Source organism: Palaemon carinicauda, chromosome 30, assembly GCF_036898095.1.
Source record: "Palaemon carinicauda isolate YSFRI2023 chromosome 30, ASM3689809v2, whole genome shotgun sequence".
Lineage (NCBI taxonomy): Eukaryota > Metazoa > Arthropoda > Malacostraca > Decapoda > Palaemonidae > Palaemon > Palaemon carinicauda.
In genome coordinates this window covers 33,646,220-33,672,498 of record NC_090754.1, presented here as the reverse complement: position 1 = coordinate 33,672,498, position 26,279 = coordinate 33,646,220, and the positions used below count along the sequence as shown (strand labels likewise).

The following is a 26,279-nucleotide window of genomic DNA, read 5'->3' as shown; positions in this document are numbered from 1 at the left end:
AAGTCTTACTCGCTAACTATAGCATAATAGCTAGTTTGACTGTCTAGCAGTGTTGCCAGCTTAGCACTAAATGCGCTAGTTCTAGTGCATTGGTACCACAAACAGCGCATATATTGTCTTTTGCGCATATCGCATTTTCTAGCGCCAATTTAATTGGTTTAGAGCTTATTCTAGATCATTTCTGAAATGTGTAAATATATATATATATATATATATATATATATATATATATATATATATATATATATATATATATATATATATGTGTGTGTGTGTGTGTTATATATGTATGTATGTATGTATATATATATATATATATATATATATATATATATATATATATATATATATATATATATATATATATATATATATATAATCTCTCTCTCTCTCTCTCTCTCTCTCTCTCTCTCTCTCTCTCTCTCTCTCTCTCTCTCTCTCTCCCCATGAAATTTCTGAAGCCATATTACTCGGCATTATGATTTTGGTGCAATTAGTATTGTAATATTTACAGTAATTTTACAGAATATATCACTGCTGTTTATTTTTCATAACAAATTTTAATCAAATATATTCCTCAAGTCCGTAGTTAATGAAATTTGAACCTGTGTGACAATTCTATGTGGCAATAAGTGTACCTTATTGCACTGTATGTCAGCGGTATCATTCGTATAACAAACCCATATCCAGCATTGGCAATAAGTGCAAATTGTTGCCTTGACTTTGTTGTTGTTAGTTCATCATCTATGCAAAGTATATCATCACCAGAATTCATACATAGGGAGAAAACTCTTCGTAGCGCATCTCGGACCTCAATCTAGCTCATTTATGTCTAACACTGTTGGTTGGTAACAGTGCTATCCGGCGCCGGCGGTACTTTAAATTTCAATCAACATACAACAACAGTGTTCGACGTCCTGTCGTAGGTCCTGATTAACGGTTTAAAGGTATGTTATTGTTTATTATTTGCTCGTGTGTATTATATCAGAATGATGCAATGAACATCCATATTATTATAAGAATTAATAGAAATTAATGACAATGCATCATAAGTATAGTCTACTTGATCTAAGGAAGTCTTTGGTATGATGTCGAATGCTAACCAATTAAAATCTGCGAAGGCTTCAGCCTTCAAGCTTGGTTTTACCTTACTGTAGTGCAATATTTTGATGGCTAACCCTTGAAAATATGTAATTTTAGAGTTTTAAGAACGAACTAAACGGAAATACTATTCAGGGTTGAGACTGTCGTAGGTTAGGTGGTTCGGTTCCCTTATATTTGCTTCCTTTTGAAATGTGTTTTCACCCATAAATACTGGAATATTAAAACTTTTATGATTTAAAAAAAATATAATTTCCCCCTCCCCCAAGTAATTCAATCAGAATCATTCAAAGTCCCATTTAAAAAGCAGCTGGAGCTCTTATTTTCTTTAGGGATATTGTGCTACAAAAACTCTTTTACCACAAAACTGATTAACCAATTATTTTTGGTATGATATTAGTGTATGAGGACAATTTTTGTTTAAAAGCGTCTGTATTACTAAAAATAAGGGTTTTTGACAGTTGTCATTGATATAATTATTCAAAACACCCAAAACTAACCCAGGAACACAGTTTCTCGTCAAGAATTTTTGGTTACTTCTGAAATTTTACCTGCTGTTCTTGGGAGTATCCATATGTTAAGAGAAGAGATCTTAGGCTAGGTTCATTTCCCTTGTTAAATATGCTTATTTAAGCATAAAGTATGTGCTTGTCTTTCAGTCATCTTTTGTGATTTGAAAAATGAAGTTGTTCCTACATAGATACAAACCCGGTCTTAATCCTCCTCGGGTAACTCCTAATTTTTGTAACACCCCAGGTAACCTCAGACCACTAAAATATTTGTCCCTATGCCTATGTGAATACAAACCCTCATCATTTATTTGGTAAGCTCTGGTGCATCTTTTGTTATGACCAGATTGAAGTATTATTATGGCCCTTCCAACATTGTATGGTTGCGTTATGGACCTACCAGCGCTAAGGTGAGAGGAGTCTAGCGTATGCGTTTCCACTCGGCTTGATCTTGGTCGTCCTTTACTGACCTTTCTTCAGTGCAGAATGAGGGTTGAACCTCGTGTGTATGCAAATCTGTAAAGGTCATAAACGATGTCCTTGTGGCACTTTCATGAGCCGAGTGGAAAACTAATCCCCGTCCCTTGTATACTACAAGTAAAGGAAAGAGATGTGAAATGAACACCCCTTTTGATATTTGTCAGGAGTGGTCATCCTCCTAATGGGAAGTTGTAGGAAAAAGAAAGCTAAACGAGATACAGTAGTTTTCTCTGACAGCCTCTTCCTTGAAAGGAGAAAAGAAGCTGAATGATTTCTTTTCCAGTCCTAAACTTATCCTGTCCAATCCTTCTTCATTGGAGTTTTCCAAGACGCCGACAACAAAGGATGACGGCCAAACTTTCAGAAATGAATTTATTGTAGTGTCTCCTGCCCTCTTTATCGAGGCCAAGAATGCTGCTAGTGATCACGTCCCTTTAGCATCTGTCCTTATATAAACTGAGGATAATGCCTTTGTGAAAGTGCTTTTGATATTGCCTGAGTTTTAAAATCTTGCTCATTCTCCGTCTCTTCTTAGTGTGTTAAGCTCGTACAAACGGTTATTTATTTCAGTTGTTGGGACCAGAGATATTTCTCATTGGTTCCAGAAGTTTCCCCTTTACAGATAAGGCTAGTGTCTACAGCTTACACTGAAATGTACTCCTCATCATTCTAAAACTGAATGGCGTGTCTTTTCATATGCTTCTCCGGAGACCCTACAACATCCCGCTGGTACAGCTTCCCTCAAGAAGGAAGTAGTGAAACGGGACGTTATTCTCGTAGAAAATCCTCGGCCCTTCCTGTTTCTCCATATTATTCTTCAGGGTCAGCTCTTCTAAGAGAGAAGTAGTGCCTCTTCATTCCCCCTATTAAATCCTCTAGGTAAAAGGATTAGCTGTTTAAATCATATCATCTCAGTGCTAGTGCTAACTTGGCAGTGTACCAGCAGTCCTACAAACAACCCCCTGTATATGCATTCTCACAAACCTTCGGAGAAGCGTCCTCTAGTGCATATACATTATTCCACTGCCACTCTTATGCATTCTCCAGTTGGCGGGTCATCTGAATGTGCCACTACCACTATGCGTCCTCCTACTGAACGCGTCCCCAACCATTACATGTATGCTTAATTACAGAGCTGTATCTTCTCCTTTTTATAGTATCTCAAATTGGTGGATGGCAATCACTCATCAATAATTCACCTATCAAAACTTTCAAGTTGTAAATTTTGATAGGCCTCAACATAATGGTAGAAAATGAAGTGCATGGCTTTATCTTCCACTTACCAATGTTTATTCCTCCTACATCCCAGTATCGTACGCCTCCAGTTCCCCTTCAGAAGCTTATGTATTACATAGTCATAGAACTGCGAGGATGTTGATAGAAAAGATTATAGGTTATAGAAATCTAGTGTTCATCATTCATCGGCTGAGAAACGGGTAAAAGTTTCTCTTCCTCTTCCAGCTCTTTCCCGTCTGTGTAAGTGTTATGTCCTTATGGGAGCAGATCCCAACCCCCTCCCTATTGACCCAGATGTGGCTGCCCTAACACCAGGTACCTCCAGTGATCGTCTTAACCATCAAACAGATGCGTTCTCAACCCCTTAGTTGCAGAATGTAGAAGCTGCAGCCATGTCAGCTTTAAAGGCCAGCTGAAGAACTTATTCCTCAAAAGGAGAAATGCTATCTCGTTTAAGTTTGCCTGCCACTTGTCTGTCAGGGATACATTAGCCCTTTTTCAGAAGAGCAACTGCATCCCACTTCTCTGTTCCTCCATTTATGCGTAGACCATCACTTCTAAAACAGAAAACCCAAACCTGACTAGGCACAAGAGTATAAGCGACACATGGATTCCTTGTCTTCCTTTCAATGCAGAGGTAATCGCTTGTCCAGAAGGAACCGAGGACGTAGAGGTGCCTGTTAGGGATGGCATACTCGAAGGATTACCTTCAAGCTCACCTTTGGCGGAAGCTCCTGGGACATCTAGTTTATTTAGAAAAATTACTCCTTTGGTGACTGTATCTCTGCTCATTGCAGTGGGCATTGAAAAGCCAATAGACCCAATCATCATATCCTCCATGTACTCTCATGAGAGTACAGTACTACAAGATGTCCAACTAGATCTTTCTTGGTGGATCAAAGAGGAGAACCTGTTGGTTGGAGCACTTCTACAGGCCTTTCATCCAGAATTCTTCCCGTTCTTGCATGCTTCTCACCAAGGGTAGGGAGCCCATTTTCTAAGGGGAAAAGTGTTGGGAACATGGACACAGTTGTTCCATATGAATTACTTGGAAATGAAAGTGGTGTATCTAGTGTCCATTTTATGGAAACTGTCGAAGGTAAAGTGTTGATGATTGGCAATACGACTGTAGTGACATGCATCAGCAAGTAATGCGACTCTGTATCACTTTTGCCAATTGACAATACGACTGTAGTGACATACATTGGTAAGTAATGCGACTATCACTTTTGCCAATTGGCGGTAGGGATGCAGTCTGATTCTCAGCCGTTTTCATCCCTGGGAAAAGGAATGTGATAGCAGACAATCTGAGCCAACATAATTGCTCCACACTTGAACCAAAAACTAGCAGTATATTAATTCAACAGTCCTAGACCCAGTAGCATTAGTGGGAGGTACCTTCCAACACCCCATGGACATGATTGACATGTATGGCTTTCCCCTGTTCTGCCTGATCCGATAAGTTTAAAAAAAAATCAGAAAATCTAAGAGTAATGCTGTTAGTACCAAAGTGGCCTCGAGTGGAGTGATGTTCAGATCTAGACCTGCTAATAGGAGCTCCAAGAGAGCTTCCAGCCTGGCCAACCTCACTGAAAAAACTTCCATGAAGCAGTTCATTGCTTGTCTCTTCAAGGCTGAAGGTTATTCAGCACCTCATCTGAAAGAAGGGCTTTTCAAGACTGACTGCAAAGCAACTTTCAAGATTCCTCTACAAGTTCTCCACTGCGGTCTATCAGGCAAAGTGGTCCATGTTCTGTGATTGGTGTTGTGGAAGGGACATTGCTCCACTCGAGGCCACTATTCTTTGATTGCGGACATTTTAGTTTTCCTATTTAAGGTGAAGCTGCTCACGGTTACAGCGGTGAAAGGATATCGCTCGGCCTTGAGCTGCGTGTTTAAACTGAAGGGAAGTGACCTCTCCTCATGAGAATTTTTGGCTTTGATTAAAAGTTTAGAGCAATCTTGTCTACCATGGGAAATCAGACCCCCGACCTGAGTCTGATTAGGGTTCTAAGGTCCCTGAAGGTGGCACCTTATGAACCCCTCCATAAAGCTACAGACAGTCTTGATGTTAAAAAAAAGCATAGATAAATATTACCTTAGGATAATATAGCTAGCCTTGAATCCCAAAAACCCACCCAATTTTTAACTATACTGATAACCCTGCTACCTCCTAGTCTGTTGCGCTGTTGGCAACACTGTCAGCTGAACCGAGGGTTCACTCTCCTTTCTTATCAGTTTTTTCGAGCAGCTGGTCTGTAAACTGCTGAACAACAGACTGCTCTTTTGAACTCCTAATTTCAGTACCCTTTTCTGCTCATTAGTGCCTTCATTTAATAGCGTTTGTTCCTACACAAGAATACAAACTCTATGTTCTGTACATAGGAAGATAACAGCGCAAGCTGTTTTACTCTTTACGTTGGTTAAAGGTGAACACTCGCTTTTAATGCCCTAGAGTTAGATATCTCTGAAGTTATAGGATCAGAGAACTTCTAGAAAGTCTGTTCCGCCTTTGTACGCTGATCCGTCGGATACAAACTTCAGACTCATTTGAGTGGGTCACTCCTAGTCTTGTTTTCTATGACAGATAATCAAAAGGGATTTTATTGCATTGCAATATGGTTGCAACTCCTTGCACTTTTTCTTGAAGGCATCATCGACAGGTTTTGAAAACAGTCTTACCCTCTGATAAATGGGTGCCTCGTCATACAGGTGGATGCGTATTGGTACTGATGACCGGAAGATGACATTGAAGCATCTGACAGAACTGGTCTTTCTGAGAAAGATCCAGTGTGTCTGGGATAGACAGGTTGGCTATCTCTTCCAATACGCTTGGTTCAGGTGTCAGGTTGCACCCCTGTGCTATCCAGAAGGATAATAGAGCATCCACCATTGTCATGGTAAACTATGGTTCTAGATAATTTTACTTCCGGTCAATTTTACTCACTCTTGTTCTAGTTCAAAATATAAGATAAATATTTGCTGGATAAGCAAGTAACGATACAATTACCATATCAGTGGAATACAAATAATACTAAGAGCCATGTTATACAGTAAGTACAGTATATAAAAGGAAATCAAATTAGAAATCTAAAATTATGAAATGTACATTGGTAAAACCTATACAAATAAAATTTTAATAATGATGCAGGTTATGAGCTATTGATCATAAGAAATTCATTTAATTTTTTGGCACTTTTATCTCTCAATGATTATCTGCAGCCGTTAGTTTATATCTTTATACTTTTTTGTGCTGCAGATCTTACCTCTATCAGATTGAACTTTTATTAGGTGAACTAATTGTGCTTCCTTTTTCAGTATTGCAATTAATTTCTATAAATTAGAATGTGAGGAACTTATATTCATTGGGTATCTCATAACCAAATAAATTTTGAAGGATTTGGCGGAGCACTTTTTTTTTTCTTTTTTTTTTTTTTCAACGGCAGTTTTTCATTTTCCGACTCACAACTCGATAGCATGTTAGCTATTTCGTTTTCATCAAGGTTTATACAAATAGGTGAAATTAATGAACGACAAGTCTTCTGGGAAGCAGTTTCCTGTGATTTCGTGTCTGCTACAGTTTTGCACATTTTTGGTTTTGAAGCAATAGATTATTGCATAAATTTCATTGTCGATTGGTGTGGACTCGAGCTTTACATGACTTGATTTCACATTTCCAGTAAGCCTTGGAACTATCGGCATTCAGTTTCTGCGCTTCATATACTGTACATAACTTAAGTCATCCACAAGTTTTTCTTTCTGCGAGTATCATTTAGCATGGCTGGACGCTCGCGTTCTAGATCGAGCCGATCTAGGTGACGAGAACGACAATCATGTTCGCAAGGGTGAAGCTCCTGTTGACGAGTGCAACATTCACGCTCGCGAGTGTGAAGCTCCTGTTCACGAGTGCAACGTTCACGCTCGCAAGGGTGTCGTTCACAATCACGAGAACGGCGTTCACGATTGCGAGGTCAAAGCTCCTATTTGCGAGCTAGGCACTAGACGTTCACGCCATTCACGATCTTGAACCGCGCGTTCATAATCATGATCTAAACGTTCCTCTCCAAGCGGAAGAAGTAACCGCATGCACAGTCCATCCGCACGCTGCTCCTCAACTCGTCCCTCACCTCAACGACCTCAGACCAAACCTGATCTCGCTATGGAACATCGCAGACAGACGTTCAACCTAGCTACCTCCAGTGCCCTTTGCTGCCTGGGGTGCTTTAGCAAAGCGTTTGCCCATGCAACATTCTCCAATGTGTTCATATGTAACGCACTCCCCAACACTTAGGGTCGCCCCTGTTCAGAGGCCCTCACATTCTACCATGTCTGGCGTAGGCAATCCTCTGGACCAACAGGAATCCTCAAGGCTTCCATCTTCCAGTACGGCTCCTGGTGCTCATGAGAAGAGCACTTCTGTTCGTGAATCGCGCCCATTGTCGTGCGAAACTTGCAATGTTTTTGCGCTAGTCAAAGAGTAGTAAAAGTAGTCAGAATGAGAAAAAGAGTTGTAGAACAACGTATTCCTCGTTACTTTGATTATAACATTTGATCAATGTAGCTTACCAAGTGTTATTAAGGCTGGTTGGCTATCTTTGAAGGTGAAACCTTACATCCCTTCACCATTGCGATGTTATCATTGCCAAATGTATGGCCATTTAAGCCAGAAGTGCAAAGAAAAACTACCGGTAAATAATAAGCCAGCTGTTTGTGCCAACTGTGGAAAAAGTAGTCATGGAGTATGCATAGAAAGCCCTAATTGCATACATTGTGGGGAAGCACACCTATCTACATCTAAAAGCTGTATTAAGTTTATTTTTGAAAAAGAAATTCAGGCCATTAGGACCATGGAAAGGGTTACTTTTAAAGAGGCTCGTAAAAGAGCTCTTGAAAAGCAGATAAAGACTAGGGCAACCTTTTTCAATGGTTCTGAAGAAAAACTTGCCAAACCACACAGACGAAAATTATATCTCTACTGTACTTCTAAGATAAAGAAACAAATGAAAGTAGTTAAAGAGGTTGAAAGTCCCATCAAAATCTATGTCCAGAAATTGTAGAAAAATCAAAACAGATACTTAAAGATCTGAAAGTTATTCAAAAGCCAACTACTCCGATTCTAAACAATAGTACAAACCTCTCTCAGGCCGTGTCCTTGCCCGATCTGATGGAGGTTCCACTTGAAACCACTTTACCTGGTGAACCTGTAGTGGGGAAGGTGCAAAAACCTGACAGATCACAACCTTTTAATAAAAAAAGAGAGACCCCTCCATCTCTCTCACCTCCTACCATAAGAAATAAGAATTATTAAAGTCACGGCTTCAAATAAATATGATATCTTGTCTGCTGATGTTTCTGATCAACTAGAAGGTAAATTGAACCAATCAGAAATTCAAGTTGAGGTCCACCATCCTCCTCAGCAATTAGATCAAAAGGACACAAAGAAAAAGAGGAACACAAAACCCACTATATCAAGATCCTTTCCAGAGATACCACCGGGAAATATTGTTAGATCAAATATTGCCAATGGGAAGACTTCATCTAAGGTGTCTTCCAAAAAATAAACCATAGTTTTTTCCTCCATTCTGCAACGGAATTGCTAGGGTTTAAGGGCGAAATATGAACAACTTAAGCTCCTCATACGTGAGCACTCCCCTATAACTGTATGTCTACAAGAAAGCAAGCTCGATGCTAATACTCCTTGTCCTCGAGAGTATGTTAGCTATAGGACACCGTATGATCAACGAGCAGGAAGCCATGGGGGAAGTCTTATATACGTTCGTCTAGATGTTCCCCAAATACAGTGGTACCTCTACATAAGAATTTAATCCGTTCCACAACCAACTTCGGATGTAGAAAATGTTCGGATGTCGAAACGAATTTTCCCATAAGAATACATTGAAATAGGATTAATCCGTGGTTGAGCTAAAAACCTATGATAACTTCTTAATAAACTACTACACATAAGTTACCATGAGAATAATGCACACTAAATTAGATAATAGACATGTAAAAAAAGAAGAATTATCAAAAAATGATAAATAAGAAACGGGTTTTTAGCGTCACTTTACCTTAGAAACTCCAGCGCAGGTGTTGTTGGTCTTGCTACGCAGAGAGGAGACGGACGGGCGGCGAGGAGGTAGAGAGGTTGACTACGATAAACGTACACTACCGTAACTTATTCTAACTTACACTAAGTGAACTTTAACCTAACTTAGCTTATTTATTCTTTTTATTTTCATATTTTATATTTTTTTTACATTTTCTTTTTTCCTTTTGATGATTAATTTTAATCACTTTCACTCTCTCCACTTAAAATTGATTGAATTTTTTTCTCTTCACTCTTTGCCGATTTCTTTGAACCACTTCCATCCTCTTCATCACGAGTTCGCTTTGTAGTTTTTTTTAAAGAAACTATCGATAGGAAGTTGCTTGGTACAGCTTTTCAGAATGTTTCGAAAATAAGTTAGGGAAACATCATCAAACTGCGCAACTACACGACAAACCTGCAATTTCTTTGGATGGTATTTGTCGATGAAGTCGACCACTTCTTGATATTTTCCTAACACCTTTTTTATTTGCGCCGAACCTATTGCAAGTTCGCTCACACGGACACCACGCTCATGCTTTTCAATAATTCCTTGCTTTACTTTAAAAGAAAGCATTTCCTTATTCCTTTTCTCACCACTACCACTACCACTTGCGAAACTAAGCCTTTTAGGACCCATGATTTACGTAAATTACCGTAAAAGGATGCACGTAAAAAATCACGATTAAAACAGTACAATAATAGCAGAACGCTGCAAGAAGCCGACGAGAACAGAGGACTGACCCAAGCCGCGCTAATTGAGGGTCCCTCCGAGGTCGAAATGCTGCCTTCTATCGGCGGAAATAAAAAACACATCAGGCGCTATGAGTACCGACTACGCGTACGAGTATTGTTTACTTCGGGTGTCGAAAAAAAAATTCGTGTGTAGAGTAGGAACGTGTTCGAATTGTACTTCGCGTGTCAAAAAATTTGGATACAACCGGTACGACGAAAATTGCTTACTTCGTGTGTCGAAATAAAATTCGGGTGTAGAGTCAAAAATTTGCTCGAATTTTACTTCGGATGTTGGAAAATTCGGATGTAGAGGTTCCACCGTATCTTTGTCTATCTGTACCCCTCTGCAGGCAGTGGTTGTACAGATTGATATCGGGAGAAAATACACAATCTGTTCTCTTTACTTGCCTTCAAATGATAACATCTCATATGATAATATAGTAGAGGTGATTAAATAACTCCCACAACCTTTTCTCTTACTAGGAGATCTTAATAGTAGACATCCTTTATGGGGTGATGTTTTGGCAAACGCAAGGGGTAATATTATATCATCAATTTTGGAGATTGAAGATGTCGGACTCCTTAATACAGGAGAGTCCACACGTTTTCATGTACAGACAGGTACCTTGTCCTGCATTGACCTATCAGTTGCAAGCTCTGTCTTCTCGATTTTAATTGGAGAACATTAGATGATTGGCATACTAGTGATCATGCACCAATCATTTTAAACACCAACAATGGTCCACCTTTACAGAGATTGCCTCGATGGACTCTTGATAAGGCGGACTGGGATAGATTTCGGGAGTTAAGTGAAATTGATGGAAATGCAGAACAGTTTGAAAGTGTTAATGATGCCATAGACTTACTTAATGGAACTCTTCACACAGCAGGAATCAATTCCATTCCCAAAACAACAGGGATATTCAGACGACGACCAGTACCCTGGTGGTCATCAGAACTAACTGCCCTGCACAGAGCCACAAGCAAGTCTTTAACTCGATTGCTCATGCGCCGTACTGAGGAGAATTTAGTCATATGCGAGAAATGTAGAGCACAGTTCCGTCGTGCCATGAAAGAAGCTAGGCGCCCGTCTTGGATGTCAAATGTTTCCTCCATTAACAGTAGCCCACCAACATAATCTGTGTAGAGGAAAGTCAAAAAGATAGCAGGCTAATTCACACCAAACCCACCACCAGTGTTAATGGTAAATGGCCAGTATATGACTGGAGCAACCGAAGTTAGCAATGCCCTGGCTGACCATTTTTCAAATGTATTGTGCAAGTGTGAAGCAGCTCCTGGTCACCAGTATAGGAGTACTGTACAGTATTGAAGAAAAGAAAGTTTTAAACTTCGCAACAAGAAAGCAAGAGTCATACAATTCTCCTTTTACTGAAAGAGAATTTGATTCTGCTCTTGCTACGTGAAACGATACAGCCCCTGGACCCGATTAAACACGTACCTTTTAATACCAAGTTATTTATTTTTAAATATAAAACTTACCCGCTGGTTATATAATGGCTAAAGTCTCCTGACGGCCTGGCAGAATTTTAAATCTTATGCTATCGATATATACCAGGTGTACACCAGCACCCTCGCGGTACCACAGGTGGAACTATACCTACAAGCCTCAGATCTTCTTCTGCCCGCCAGCTGGGTGTCATATTGAAAATTCGCTCTCGCTGTTTTTCTCTGTTTGGACGTTATTTGATATACAATGTTTTTTGAGTTTGGGCTATCGATTTATTGTTCTCCTTTTCATTTAATCTTGAAATCTTTTGGTTCGGGGTTATTTTTATTGATTTAACCTTTGTTTTTTGGTTGTCGGTCTTTCTCTCTACCATTCAATATGGCCGACCCCTCCCCTGTTATTCGTAAGTGTGTTAGTGAAGGGTGTCGTACTCGACTCTCTAAGGGTTCTATTGATCCTCACACTATTTGGGTTAAATGTAGGGGAAAACCATGTTCTTTTAGTGATCGATGTAATGAATGTTTTTCTTTAACGGAAACTGAATGGGTAACATATGAACGTTATTTGTTCCGTAACCGAAATACAAACCACGCTATTTACATTGGGTTTACTTTCGGCGTAGCTGAAATTGACGAGCCAATAGATTTTAACGAGGGTTAACTACCCCCGTGCTAGTTAGCGGGGGTAGGGGAAGGGGTAGCTTGCTACCCCTCCCCCCACACACACCGGTGATTTGCTTCACTTCACTTTTCGCTCAGATGATGTGCAGATGTCTGTCTATCGTCCTCGTTGTTGACAGCCTTAATCTTTTTTCTTTGCTTTTCCTCAGCTGTGTGTTTGGTAGTTGGCCTCGTTCATCATGCGCGAGTGCCTTGGGATCGCCGGCCAGCCTTGCGGTACCTTCATGTCGGCGGTGGATACCGATCCTTACACCCTTTGCCCGCAGTGTCGAGGTCGACGGTGTGATAGGGAAAATACGTGCAGTGAGTGTAGGGAGTGGTCTGCCTCCCAGTGGGAGAGGTTTGCCCGCCGGCGTAAGAAGAAGTCCAAGAGAGACCGTTCTCCCTCTGGGGTTGCCCTGATGGAGGAAGGCTCTAGGGACTCTTCTTCCGCTGCCCAAACCTCCTCCGAAGCTCCCACTCGTCCTGCCCCTGTTGAGAGGCCTCCGAGTGGTAGCGCAGACCCTTGTTCTGTTTCCCGAACTCGGGGTGCGGGAGAGGGCGTCGCCTCCCATAGCGGTGCGGCTCCCCCTCCTCCTCCGGGGGAGGATTTTGATAATGTTGATTCTGTGTCTAACGATCTTTTTCAGCTTTGGGCTTCCTTGGGGCTTAAGGGCCTGCCCTCCAAGGAAGCCCTGTTTGACATTATCCAGTTGGGGGCCCCTGTCAAGCAGTCGACGGTGATAGCAGAGGTAGATCCTCTGTCTATCGTCGACGTTGTGGTGGCAGAGGCTTACGACGGGTCTGGTCAAACCTCTGCGGCTCCTGACGTTGCTAAAGGCTCTCCTCCCCCTTCCGAACATCCTTCGAAGGGGGAAGGGGGTCCCACGGTCTCTCCTGCGGCTAAGTCTCCCCCTCGGGGGAGCGCTTTGACTGAGACTCCTCTTCGGAGGACTGACGATCCCGATGACCTCCCTCGTGGCCGCCTTCGCCGTAAGGCTCGTCGTCCTCTTCGTCTCAGGGGCCTCCCGTCTCCCTATAAGGGTGTCAAGAGGCGCCTCTTCGAGTCTTCGCCTCCTCCGTCCTCCGATGAGGACCCTCCTCGCCGGGAGCAGACTGTAGCAGCCGCATCCTTAGACCTCTCCGGGGATCGTTCGCGTTCTCCTACGCCTGGACCTTCCACCTCCTGCACAGATGGCCAGCAGTCTTCTGATCTCGTCAGCCGATGGGCACCGGTCCCTTCGGGGCAAAGGGATGTCTCCCACGGTGTGGAGGCTTCCCTTGCGCGTCAGGGTTCCCCTGCGCGTTCACGTGCAGTAGCGCGTAAGCGCTCTCCATCTTTGAAGTCTCCTGACTCACCTCGCCAGCGCTCTCCTGTTCGTCAGCGCTCTCCTGTTCGCCAGCGATCTCCTGATGGTCAACGCCCCCCTGCTCGCCAGTGCTCTCCTGTGGACAACGCACATCCTCCTGTTCCTGTTACGCGCCCAGCGCGCCAACGGTCACCTGAGCGCACAGGATCTCCTGCTCGTCAGCACGCACCTGCGCCTCCTGTTCCTGACACGCGCCCACGCGCCCTAGAACTCCTGTTCTGGACGCGAGCAAGGATTTAACTCCTCCTCGCCCTCGCGTTCCTGCTCGTCATCTTTCTCCTGCGCAGCAACGCACACGGTCTCCTGCGCGTACATCCAGAGTTCCTGCACGCCCACGCGCCTTCTCTTCCTGAGCCCGTTCGCGAGCGTTTGCCTTTGCGCGTCGCCCCTCTTGCTTCTGTGCAGTCTTCTACGCGTCGTCTTCCTGCGCGTCAGCGATCACCAGCTCGTCAGCGATCACCAGCGCGTCAGCGATCTCCAACGCGTCAGCGTTCTCCTGCTCGTCAGCGATCTCCTGTGCGTCAGCGTTCTCCAGCGCGTCAGCACACCCGGCGATCTCCTGACCGCCCGCGCGATCCTTCGCCTGCGCGCAAGCGCGCTCCTACGTGTCAGCGCCAATCAGATCTTGACAGAAATAGGTCTCCGGCGATCAGCTCGCCCACACACGGTCGTTCGCCTGCGCGTTCTACGCGCCATCGCTCGCCAACGCGCCATCGTTCGCCGACTCGCCATCGCTCACCCACGCGTCATAGGTCTCCAGGACACCATCATTCCCCTGCGCTGTACTTTTCTCCTGGCCCTCAGCGATCTCCTGAGCGCCCACGCGCCCACTCGCCAGCTTGCCCGCTCGCGATCGCTCCCACGCTCGTTTATCTCCGCGCGATAACGCGCCCGCGCTTCAGCAGCCCCTCGCGCGCGATTCTTTGGTAACGCCCCCGCGCCAGCGCGACCCCTGTTCTCGTCGGGTTCCGCAGCTTGCGGCAGCAGCAGGGACGCGTGTTTCCAGGTCGCAGTCAGGATCGCCTCCGCGTAAGCACAGGTCTCTCGCAGGACAAGGAAGGATCGTCGGAGAGGTCAAGGCAACTTTCTTCCCCTTCTTTTTTGCAGGCAGGTCCAGTTGTGTCCACTCCGAAGGGTCGACCGATCCCCTTCCCTCCATCGGGAATTACGGACTCTGCGTCCGTATTTCGGCAGTCCTGGTTTGGTCCTCTGATGTGGGCGTTAGTGAAAGCTATGAACCTGGCACTCGCTGATCAAGGACTCAAGCCAACGACGGCCTCGCCCCCGCTGAAGAGAAGGAGAGAAGTGGATTTCGTGGTGACTTCTCCCAGGGAGAAGTTAGTTCCTAAGAGGTCCGCCAGGAAGACTCCTTCCCCTTCACAGTCGTTTTCTCCTTCTCCTGTAGACGAGGCCTTTCCGTCCTCAGGAGAGTCCAGCGAGGAGGCGGTCTCCCCCTTGGCACCAAGGGGGGACTCTCCTCCTCGTGGAGGGGAATCGTCTCGCATGGAAGGTACCTTCCAGACTTCTTTGCTGGAGTCTTGTATCCCACCCAGGAGGGAACCCAAGGACTCCAAGATGATTCCGAAGTCTTCTTCGCGTATTCGTCAGGAACCAGCCAGACCCCGGGAGAACGTCCACGTGTCTCCCCAAGAAGAGCTTCCGGGGACAGGAGACTTAGCTGCCAGTCCGCAGGGAGAAGAGTAGCACGAGTCTGAGCATGCCTTCTGGCAGGTCTTGGGCCTGATGAGGCAGCTCAACAGGTTCAAGGACCCGGTGATCGCCCCTCATGAAGGCAAGGACACAGTCCTGGATCAGGTCTACGGAACTCAGAAGCCCCCAAAGGCCAGCGCGGCTCTGCCCTGGTCCCAAGGGGTGAAGAGTGCCAGAGACAGGGCCAACGCTCAGCTCGCAGACCTCGCCTCCTCCAGTCATTCCTCTGCCGGGAACAGACTCCTCCCACCTCCTCGTCTCCAGCAGAGGAGATATTTTGAGATCATGGGGGAGTCTAGCCTTGCTCTTCCCCTCCACTAGGGGAGTTCCTCTTGAGAAGCTCTCTGCCCGGCAGGTGACGTCCTCTGCGTCGGAGATCCTTAGCCTGGAGAAGGTCGCGAAGTGTGCCATGCAGGCCACTTCGTGGCTGGATGTCTGGCTGGGTTCTCTGGGCATCCTATTGCGCTCCGAGGATCTGTCTAAGGAGAGCAATAGGAAGACCCTAGAGACCTTCCTCCTCTCGGGCACTCGCTCCATCAAGTTCCTGGCACATCAGGTTACCAACCTGTGGGCTAACTCGGTGCTGAAGCGTCGTGATGCGGTGACCGAGAAGATCCACCCGAAGGTCCTTGCCATGGATGTCTGCAGGCTCAGACACTCCTCCATCCTTGGGGGAGGTTTGTTTGAGCCCCAAGATATGGAACGTACAGCTGAGAGGTGGAGGAAGTCTAGTCAGGACTCCCTCCTCCAAAGGGCCCTTGCATCTCGGCCCTACAAGCCTCCAGCTCCGCAGCAACATCAGCAGCAGCCTCCAGCTCCGCAGCAACATCAGCAGCAACCTCGCAGAACACCGAAGCAGGCGCCGGCAGCTAAGAAAGTGGTGTCTAAGCCCCAGCCCTTTCCTGCCAAGGACAAAAGGGGCGGTAAGTCCTCCAGGGGATGCAAGACTCCTAGAGGGAGCGGCCGCGGCCGCAAACGCTAGGAGTGGCAGTCCCCCCCGCATGTCCACCTGTGGGGGGATGCCTTCAAAGTTGCGTGCACAGGTGGCAGCAACATGGGGCCGATTCTTGGACGGTCTCCGTGATCGGCCAAGGTTATCGCGTCCCATTCACGACATCTCAACCTCCCCTGACAGCGAATCCAGTGTAGTTGAGCTCCTATGCCATGGGATCGGCAAAGGGGTTAGCCCTTCGGGCAGAAGTCTAGACCATGCTCAAGAAGGATGCTCTCCAGGAGGTCGTCGACGGCTCCCCAGGCTTTTTCAGTCAACTCTTTCTTGTAAAGAAGGCGTCTGGAGGCTGGAGACCCGTCATCGACCTCTCAGCTCTGAACAAGTTTGTCAAGCAAACTCCGTCCAGCATGGAGACAGCCGACACGGTCAGACTTGCTGTGAGACCACAAGACTTCATGTGCACACTGGATCTGAAGGATGCGTACTTCCAGATCCCAATCCATCCGTCTTCCAGGAAGTACTTGAGATTCAGCCTAGACAGCAAGACCTACCAGTTCAAGGTGCTGTGCTTCGGTCTCTCCACAGCACCTCAGGTGTTCACCAGAGTGATTACCCTGATTTTGTCTTGGGCGCACAGGAACGGCATCCGTCTCCTCCGATATCTGGACGACTGGCTGATCCTGGCAGACTCGGAGTCAACCCTTCTTCGTCACCGAGACAGGCTCCTGGGACTTTGCCAAGATCTGGGGATCTTGGTAAATCTCGAGAAGTCCTCTCTGCAGCCGTCCCAACGACTGGTTTATCTAGGCATGATGTTAGACACCAATCTCCACAAAGCCTTTCCATCAGACGACAGGATAGCAAGGCTGAGGAGGGTGGCGGAACCCTTCCTCAGGCGGGAAGAGCTTCCAGCCCAATCGTGGTTGCGTCTCTTAGGTCACCTAGCCTCCCCGGCTCGTCTGGTTCTAAACGGCCGTCTCAGGATGAGATCCCTGCAATGGCGGCTAAAGTCCCGGTGGAGTCAAGAATCCGATTCCCCGGACTCTCTGGTCCCGATAGGACCCGCGGAACAGGCGGACCTGCGGTGGTGGCTGGTCGACGAGAACCTACGAAAGAGAGTGGATCTTCTCGTCCTCCCCCCGGAATTGACACTGTTTTCGGACGCGTCAAAAGAAGGGTGGGGGGGCTCACATTCTGAACCAGAGGACCTCAGGCCTTTGGTCAGAATCAGAAAAGTACCTGCACATCAACCTGCTAGAAATGAAGGCCGTATTCCTGGCTCTTCAACAGTTCCAACGGACCTTGGCGGGTCACTCCGTGGTGGTGATGAGCGACAACACCACGGTAGTGGCTTATATCAACAAGCAGTGAGGTACTTTTTCACATCAGCTATCCCATCTTGCAGTAGAGATTCTGAGGTGGACCAAAGTCCACTCGATAACACTATCAGCTCGCTTCATTCCTGGCAAGAGGAATGTGCTCGCCGACAGTCTGAGCAGGGCTTCGCAGATAGTGAGTACCAAGTGGTCTTTGGATCCTCAGATAGCCAACAAAGTCCTGACTTTGTGGGGTTCCCCGACGGTGGATCTGTTCGCGACAGCTTTGAATTTCAAGCTGCCCCTGTACTGCTTCCCAGTCCCGGACCCCAAGGCTCTCTGGCAAGATGCTTTCCAACAACGGTGGGACAACATCGACGTGTACGCCTTCCCACCGTTCTGTCTGATGAGAAGGGTGCTCAACAGGACCAGACTATCGGTCAACCTGTCGATGACTGATAGCTCCGCTATGGCATCACGCGGAATGGTTCCCGGACCTTCTGCAGCTCCTGACGGAGCTCCCGAGAGAGCTTCCCCTACGACATGAGCTACTCAGACAGCCACATTGCAACATCTTCCACAAGGCCGTAGCCTCGCTTCGGCTTCACGCCTGGAGACAATCCAGCGTCTCCTCACGGAGAGAGGCTTTTCGCAACAGGTTGCGGAGAGACTGTCTCGGCACCTGCGAAAGTCCTCTGCGGGAGTCTACCAGGCGAAGTGGAGAGTCTTCTGTGGTTGGTGTCGTGGGAGGGGCATCTCGCCGCTCGATGCCACTATTCCAGCAATAGCGGAGTTTCTCGTTTATTTGCGGGAGGAAATGCGCCTTTCGGTCTCAGCGGTGAAAGGCTATTGCTCAGCCTTAAGCCTGGCTTTTAGGCTGAAAGGAGTGGACATTTCTTCCTCGCTAGAACTCTCTCTACTCATACGTAGCTATGAGCTTACCTGCCCTCAGTCGGAAGTGAGACCACCTCCTTGGAACGTGGTTCAGGTTCTCAGGGCTCTTAAGAGACCTCCCTTCGAACCATTACGCCAGGCCTCTGATTGCCACCTGACTTGGAAGACGGCTTTCCTGCTCGCGTTGGCCTCTGCCAAACGAGTTAGTGAACTTCATGGTCTCTCGTACGACATCGCCCATTCAAGGGGATGGGGGGAGGTAATGTTCAGGTTCGTCCCTGAGTTTGTTGCCAAGACTCGGAACCCTGGAGTGTCGGACCCACGGTTCGACTTTCAGGATCATGAGTCTCCGTTCTGTAACAAGCGACCCAGACCATTTGCTATTATGCCCAGTGAGGAGTCTGAGGCATTACTTGAAGAGAACAGCTGCAGTTTGTCCTCGCGTGCAAGCACTGTTTGTTAGCACAGGCAGGACGAAGAGGAGGGTCACCAAGAATACCATCTCGGCTTGGATTCGAAGGGTCATCCACCACGCCTTGAATCCGGACCCTCCTCCGTCACATCGCCCTAGGGCAAACGACGTCGGGCATCGCTACGTCCCTGGCCTTCAAGAGAAACTTCTCTGTGACGCAGGTGCTTCAAGCTGGGGTCTGGAAGCGTCAAACGACCTTCACAGCCCACTACCTGCAGGACGTGACCCACAGGAGCCTCGATACTTTTTCTATCGGTCCCGTGGTGGCTGCACAACAGCTGGTGTAACCTCAGGCTCCTTGATGGAAAAGTAGCAGTAAGTTGAGGGCGTTGAAAGAGTATCTCTGGCCCTTACTTCTTTCTTCATCCTCCCCTCTCTTGGGGAAAGCAGCATCCTTGTCTCTGCATAGCTGACCTCAACCTCTGCAGGTAAACCATGCTCCCTTGTGTTGCTAGTATTAAGTTTAATACTGTCGCATCCCCCATACCCTGACGAGTTGGTATTGGGAACATCCTAGCCTAGATTCTTATCTAAAGGATTCAAGGTCAGCTTCCTAGGACGAGTCACGCTCTTTCCTCCACACACAACTTATTTAGGCCACTCGTTCTTTGCGGAGCCAGGAACTTGTGAGGTGCAGGGACTTCCTCTCTCGAGTGATACTCTCTCTCGAGTGATAGTCACTCGGAGTCGGAGTCCCCGGGTAAAGCCAAAGCCAGTAAGGCTGGGACTTTCCACCCTTCCATAGGGGTAAGTCACCTAATGTAAATAGGGTGGTTTGTATTTCGGTTACGGAATAAATGACAAATTCGGAGATAATTTGTATTTTTCCTAACCAAACAAACCTTAGCTATTTACACATATTTGCCCGCCAGCCCTGTCTCCAAGTCAAGTCCTACCTCTAAGTGAAGTGAAGCAAATCACCGGTGTGTGGGGGGGGACCCCTACCCCGCTAACTGGCGCGGGGGTAGTTAGCCCTAGTTAAAATCTATTGGCTCGTCAATTTCAGCTACGCTGAAAGTAAACCCAATGTAAATAGCTAAGGTTTGTATGGTTAGGAAAAATACAAATTATCTCCAAATTTGTCATGTTAAAAGACTAAGAGAGGGACAGGGTTAGGCGTAGTTCGTCACGATCTGTTGATGTAGCCTTATCTAATACAGTATTAGTGATCCTATTCCTTCCTCTGTAGTGGTAGATCAACAACCGAAGGAACCTTCTCTTAAAGACATGTTTACTGCTATTCTGGCTCTCTGAGAAAAAGTTAAGTCATTAGCGGCGGATAGAAATAAAAAATTTTCTGAATTAAAGGTAGCCTACTGTACTGAAAAATCATGATTCTGTCGGAAATGTGGAAAGTGTCTCGAATGCTAAGGTACTGAAAAATCGTGATTCTGTCGGAAATGTGGAAAGTGTCTCGAACGTTTTCAGTGTTGTGGAGGGTGCGTCTGCATGATCTTGTCGTTTGCCCAGCCTACGACCTCTTTCGAGCTCTTGAACCCATGAGAGAAGTAAAGTCATACGGCCAAAGGGAACGAGAAGCTTCATCAATTGTGTAGACGTTCCCTCGAACGTTCCTGCTGCCGTAGCACAGGTCGTTCACCCTCATCGTAGGAAAGATGAGGTTGGTACGTTATCCCTGCCCTCCGATGAAGGTTCGGGTAGTGAAATCTGGCGTTGTGCGTCCAGACCGCTAAAAAGAACGTATGCGGTTGTTCAGCGTCCAGAATCGCCGGCACGTCCGGGCTGTAGTACGGGGGATACGCCTGAACGTTTCCGTTCTTCCCGACGCTTGCACGCCTGCGAAACGCTCAGATCACGGTGTTCGGGTAGAGAAAATGCAATCCAATTCAGAATTTGTATCTATGTCCGATGTTACTATTCATGCGCCACCTAACAGACTGGCTTTCATCACCCGAAAAGCTTGGTGATAATGATGTTGATATCCCTTTGAGTAAGGAGTCGAATGTACGAACTAACTATCCTAAGTGGTCTATACATTTAGACATGAAACAACAGCTCTCGTCGTTCATGGAGTCTTATCAACCGGCTGTTGGGCAGTAGGATTGGGCGTCAGACTTCAGACCAGTTGTCGCACAGGCGGCTTGTGGTCTCTAATACTGACGTGTTATCGCACAGGCGGTCTCCCATTCGCAGTGCTCAGCAGCAGGTGATATAGATGAGTCATGTCAGAGAGTTGTTGCCAAACAAATATTAACTTCCGAACGTAATGAAGAACGCTGGCGTCGGCAAGTGGACGCAATGCGTCGCCGTAATGATTCTCAGCAGTCAACTTTTGACACTATGAAAGGTCATCGTCAACTACAGATGGACGCTAGGCGTCCACGGGACGACCATCTTCAGTCTACTTATGACGACATAGAACGTCGGCGTCAACAAGCGGACGCTACGCGTCCACGCGGTGACATTCGGCAGTTGACTCCTGACACCAAACGTCGTTCAGTTCAACAGCAAGCGGACGCTAAGCGTCCACGTGACGACACTCGGCAGTTTACCATGGACGTCGAGCGGTCAACCTATCCATGGCGTCTCACATCAGTCAACCACCACCTCTCCTCTTCAGTTGGATGCAGTTATTAAATATGGCGAACAGTCTCATTCAGACTTTGATCCTTCAGTTCAGGTTGCTGCAGTTGCTGCACTGCCAGAAGATGAACTTGAAGAAAAGTCTGATGTGGATGAACCTTTAGAGGAGGTTTCTGATAATGAAGAAGGTAAACATTATCAACATGCTGTTGATCTTAGAAAATTTAAGTTAATTCTTACAGAGGTTTTTCCTGAACATTTTATCCCTGTGGCCCCTCGTTCTCCTCCATCTGAATTTATCTTGGGTAAAGCAACCAAAGTGCCGGTTTATACTAAGATGGTACTTTCACGTTCTTCTAAACGAGCCTTGAAGTTAATGGGTTCCTGGATGGACAAGAAGAGAACTATTGGCAAATCGGCCTTTGCTTTTCCTCCCACAAAATTGGCCTCTAAATCCAGTGTGTGGTACAAGACTGGTGAAGTGCTGGGCTTGGGATTTCCTTCTTCTGCCCAGGGGGATTTCTCGAGTTTGGTGGATTCGTCTCGTCGTCTGGCTGTAAGGAAAACAAAGGTTTGGTGGTCAATGGCAGAGTTCGACCATTTACTTAAGGGTTTGTTTATGGCCTTTGAAAGTGCTAAATTTCCTAGACTGGTCTTTGGGAGCCTTAAGCACAAGGGTTTTCCAATATGAAGGACACAGACACTAGTGGCCTTGTTCATTTGATGTCCTGCCTGCACAAAGGTGTGAGGGGATGGCTCTAACGAGTTAGCTGCCCTTTTCACAGCTGGAATCCTTAAGAAAAGGGCCACTATGTGTTCTTTTCTCTCGGCGGGGGTTTCACCTTACCAGAAAACGGAACTGCTGTTCGCTCCTTTGTCTTCTACCTTATTTCCGCAAGAGTTGGTAGGGGAGGTTGCCACTGCTCTCACACAGAAGGCCATGCATGATTTGATGACCAACACGGCCAGGAAAGTTTTGCCTTCTACCTTCTCTTAAGCCTAAGGAAGTCTCTACAAGTGTTCGACCTTCTCAGTCCTTTCGTGGTAAATCTTTTGGAAGGGGTTCTTTCAAACCAGACAACAGAAAACCTAGGAGCAGAGGGAACCAAGACCGGCCGAGGTAGAGTCTTACTGCCCTATCCTTCAGACAGCAGTGGGTGCCTGGCTGATCTACTTCTGGAAGGCCTGGAGAGGAATGGAGCGGACCCCTGGTCCGTCCAAGTGTTAAGGGAGGGTTACAAGATCCTTTTCCTATCAGTTCCTCCATTAGTATCGGAACCGGTGGATCTTTCACCCAAATACAGGGAGGGTCCGAAGAAGCAAGCAATAGAGGAAGTGCAGGATGTTACCTCTCCGGGGTTTTACAACGGACTTTCTTAGTCCCCAAGAGTTCGGGGGAAGTGGAGACCGGGTTTTGGACGTAAGTGTTCTAAATGGTTACGTCCAGAATAAGACGTTTACAATGGAGACTCAGAAGACGGTTCTTGCAGCGGTAAGGAGGGACGATTGGATGTTCTCGATAGACCTCCAAGACGCCTATTTCCATATCCCAATACATCCCAGCTGCAGACGTTATCTGAGATTCATGGACGGAAACAAGGTCTTCCAATTCAGGGCTCTTTGTTCGGACTCAGCACGGCTCCTCTATTATTTACAAAGATCATGCTGAATGTAGCAACCATGCTGCATTCGAGGGGAATCAGGGCCTCCCTGTATCTGGACGATTGGCTGATAAGAGCCTCCCTCAGCCGATTGTTGTTTGAAGAACCTAAGAATTACTCTGGAATTAACCAAGGAACTGGGCCTCCTGGTGAGTTTCGAAAAAAATCGCAACTGACTCCATCCCAGGAGATTCTTTATTCGGGGATGGAGATTCACAGTCGAAGTTTTCGGGCTTTCCCGTCACCTGTGAGAATACAGTCAGCTCTCATCATTAGAGAAGTTCGTGACTCTGGGGAGGTTGCATTTGCGTCCCCTTCAGTTTCATCTCAATTGTCATCTGAAAAAAGGGTACAATCTCGACGGGGAAATCGTTCCCATCACGAACTCCATCAAGTCTCATCTTCAGTGGTGGAACAACGAGCACAGACTGAAGGAAGGCTTGTCTTTACATCAGAAGAGCCCAGACCTCGTGTTGTGTTCCGACGCCTCAAACTCGGGGTGGGGAGCAACACTGGGTAAGAAGGAACTCTCGGGAGCTTGGACAGTGGAGCAAACATCTCTCCACATAAATCAAAAGGAGCTTTTGGCAATTCATCTAGCCCTCAAAGGCTTCAAAAAGATAGGGGCAAAGTAGTCCAAATCAATGCGGACAGCACTACAGCTCTGGCCTACATAACAAAACAAGGCGGAACCCACTCTTGGACTTTGTACGAGATAGCAAGACCTTTCTCAGATGGGCAGAGGAAAGGAAAGTGACACTCTTGACTCGGTTTATTCAGGGAGTCAAGAACTGTGAGTGCAGACAGACTCAGCAGGAGGGGTCAGATTCTACCCACGGAATGGATTTTACACCGAGACGTCTGCAAAAGTTTGTGGCGTTTATGGGTCGTCCTCTCGTGGATCTCTTTGCAACCGCAAAAACAAAGAGACACGAGTGTTACTGCTCACCAGTACCGGATCCCGAAGCCTTCCACATAGACTCCTTTCTAATGAATTGGTCGCACATGGAGGTGTATGGTTTCCCCCCATTCAAGATTCTCTACAAAGGGATACAGAAGTTCGTATCCCACGAAGAAACAGGATGACGCTGATAGCTCCGTTCTTGCTGTCAAGAAGTTGGTTTCCAGAGGTACTGGAATGGATGGTAGATGTCCCAAGAAGCCTTCCCTTGAGACCAGATCTTCTCAGACAATCTCACTTGGCTCGAAACCATCTAAACCTCCGAGCTCTACGTTTGACTGCCTTCAGACTATCGAAAAACTCGCTAGAGCTAGAGGATTTTCAAAGAAGGCAGCCAAGGCTATTGCGAGAGCAAGGAGGTCTTCCACCATCAAGGTGTATCAGTCCAAGTGGGAGGTTTTTAGAGAATAGTGTAGGGCTAACGCGATTTCTTCATCCAGTACCTCTCTAACCCAGATAGCGGATTTCTTCATAGACCTTAGAAATAAACATAACTTCTCGTCATCTACTATTAAAGGTTACAGGAGTATGTTGGCGACAGTTTTTAGGCACAGGAACTTAGATCTCTCCAATAATTAGGATCTGCACGACTTGCTTAGGTCTTTTGATACCACCAAGAAAATTCAATCAGCTCCTCTTGCCTGGAATTTGGATGTGGTGCTTAAGTTTCTCATGAGCGACAGGTTTGAGCCCTTTGCACTCTGCTTCGTTTAAGGATTTAACCTTGAAAACTTTGTTTCTGGTTAGGCTAGCCACTGCTAAGAGAGTAAGTGAAGTACATGCTTTCAGCAGGAACATTGGTTTTTCAATATTAAACTTACCCGATGATCATATAGCTGTCAGCTCTGCTGCCCGACAGAAAAACCTACGGGCGGAATACGCCAGCGATCGCTATACAGGTGGGGGTGTACATCAACAGCGCCATCTGTCAAGTAGGTACTCAAGTACTCGATGTCAACACAGAACCAATTTTCTCTCTGTCGTGCCACTGGCAAGACCTACTAAATACGCTGTTACTATAGTAAAACCATTCTGTCGTGGCCGCTGAGACGGTTTCTGTTCCCCTTGTACAGCATACCCATGTCAAAATATTTCGACCACTTTAAGGAAAAATGAACACTGCGGTTAGAGACGAGCCATCCAAACTGAGTGAGACTAATGCTACTGTTAATGACAGATGACCTTCCTCAGGGTATGCCTAGGGTGCATCCCCACCTTTTTCACTAATCTCACTGGATTAAGACAAGATTAAATCTGCTCTCTCTCTCTCTCTCTCTCTCCTCTCTCTCTCTCTCTCTCTCTCCTGTTATTCTTGTCGAGCATACAGTATATAATTCATTAGGTACACAGGTAAATAAGCGTAATTTTAATAGAACATTATCCATAAAAATATACTGTTCTTAGCCGTAATTCAGTAAAATATGGGAGTGTAATTTTTAACCTACCCTGTTATCTTATTATAGGTTGATGATCATAATATCACCATTTAACGTCAATATTTTCGTTTATAAGACGGTAAATGCCTGACAACATTTATTACTGGTTTTTTACCGGTTTTTTGGCATATTTCAACAGTGTATGGTATTCATTCTATAAGGATAATTACAACCAAGTACATGTCCCCCAAAATCATAATCCCAGGATATTTGTCATTTTTATCTTACGTCTTAATATGACTCGGACAGATGGTAAGTTTTAAATCCGATTGATCTGTCCTTGGAGGTCTCAAGGGTAAATTTATGTAGCAAATATCAGCGAGCCATATTTTATCCCTTGAATGGTTGGTCTTGGGGTATAAAATGTAGTGTTTGAGGCAGTGACTGCATTATCTAGTAAACATAAAGCATGGAAACATCTCCAAACCATGTTCTCTGTCCCAATGCAAGGGAAATAGTACATTGTGTGTACAAGTATTTCACAAAAGAAAAGATGAATCGCGGCCCTTTTACTGATGTCACCAAAGCATGTATCCGTACTTCTGGAGCCACAAATGTTCCAGAAAGAGAGAGAGAGAGAGAGAGAGAGAGAGAGGAGAGAGATGAGAGAGAGAGAGAGAGAGAGAGAGAGAGAGAGAACAAAGATTAAATTGACTTCCTTTAAGAAATCCTAATCTTATAAGCTTGATG

The 26,279-nt window shown here is 46.1% G+C and overlaps 1 protein-coding gene across 1 annotated transcript in view; it reads left to right on the top strand.

The window, feature by feature from the left end:
* Positions 1-825: 825 nt before the first annotated feature.
* Positions 826-26,279, top strand: part of LOC137623701 (uncharacterized) — a 55,633-nt gene continuing 30,179 nt past the window's right edge. Inside the window, exon 1 of the mRNA XM_068354526.1 lies at positions 826-947. The gene's annotated coding sequence lies outside the window, so the exon portion shown is untranslated. The remainder of the gene's footprint in view (positions 948-26,279) is intronic.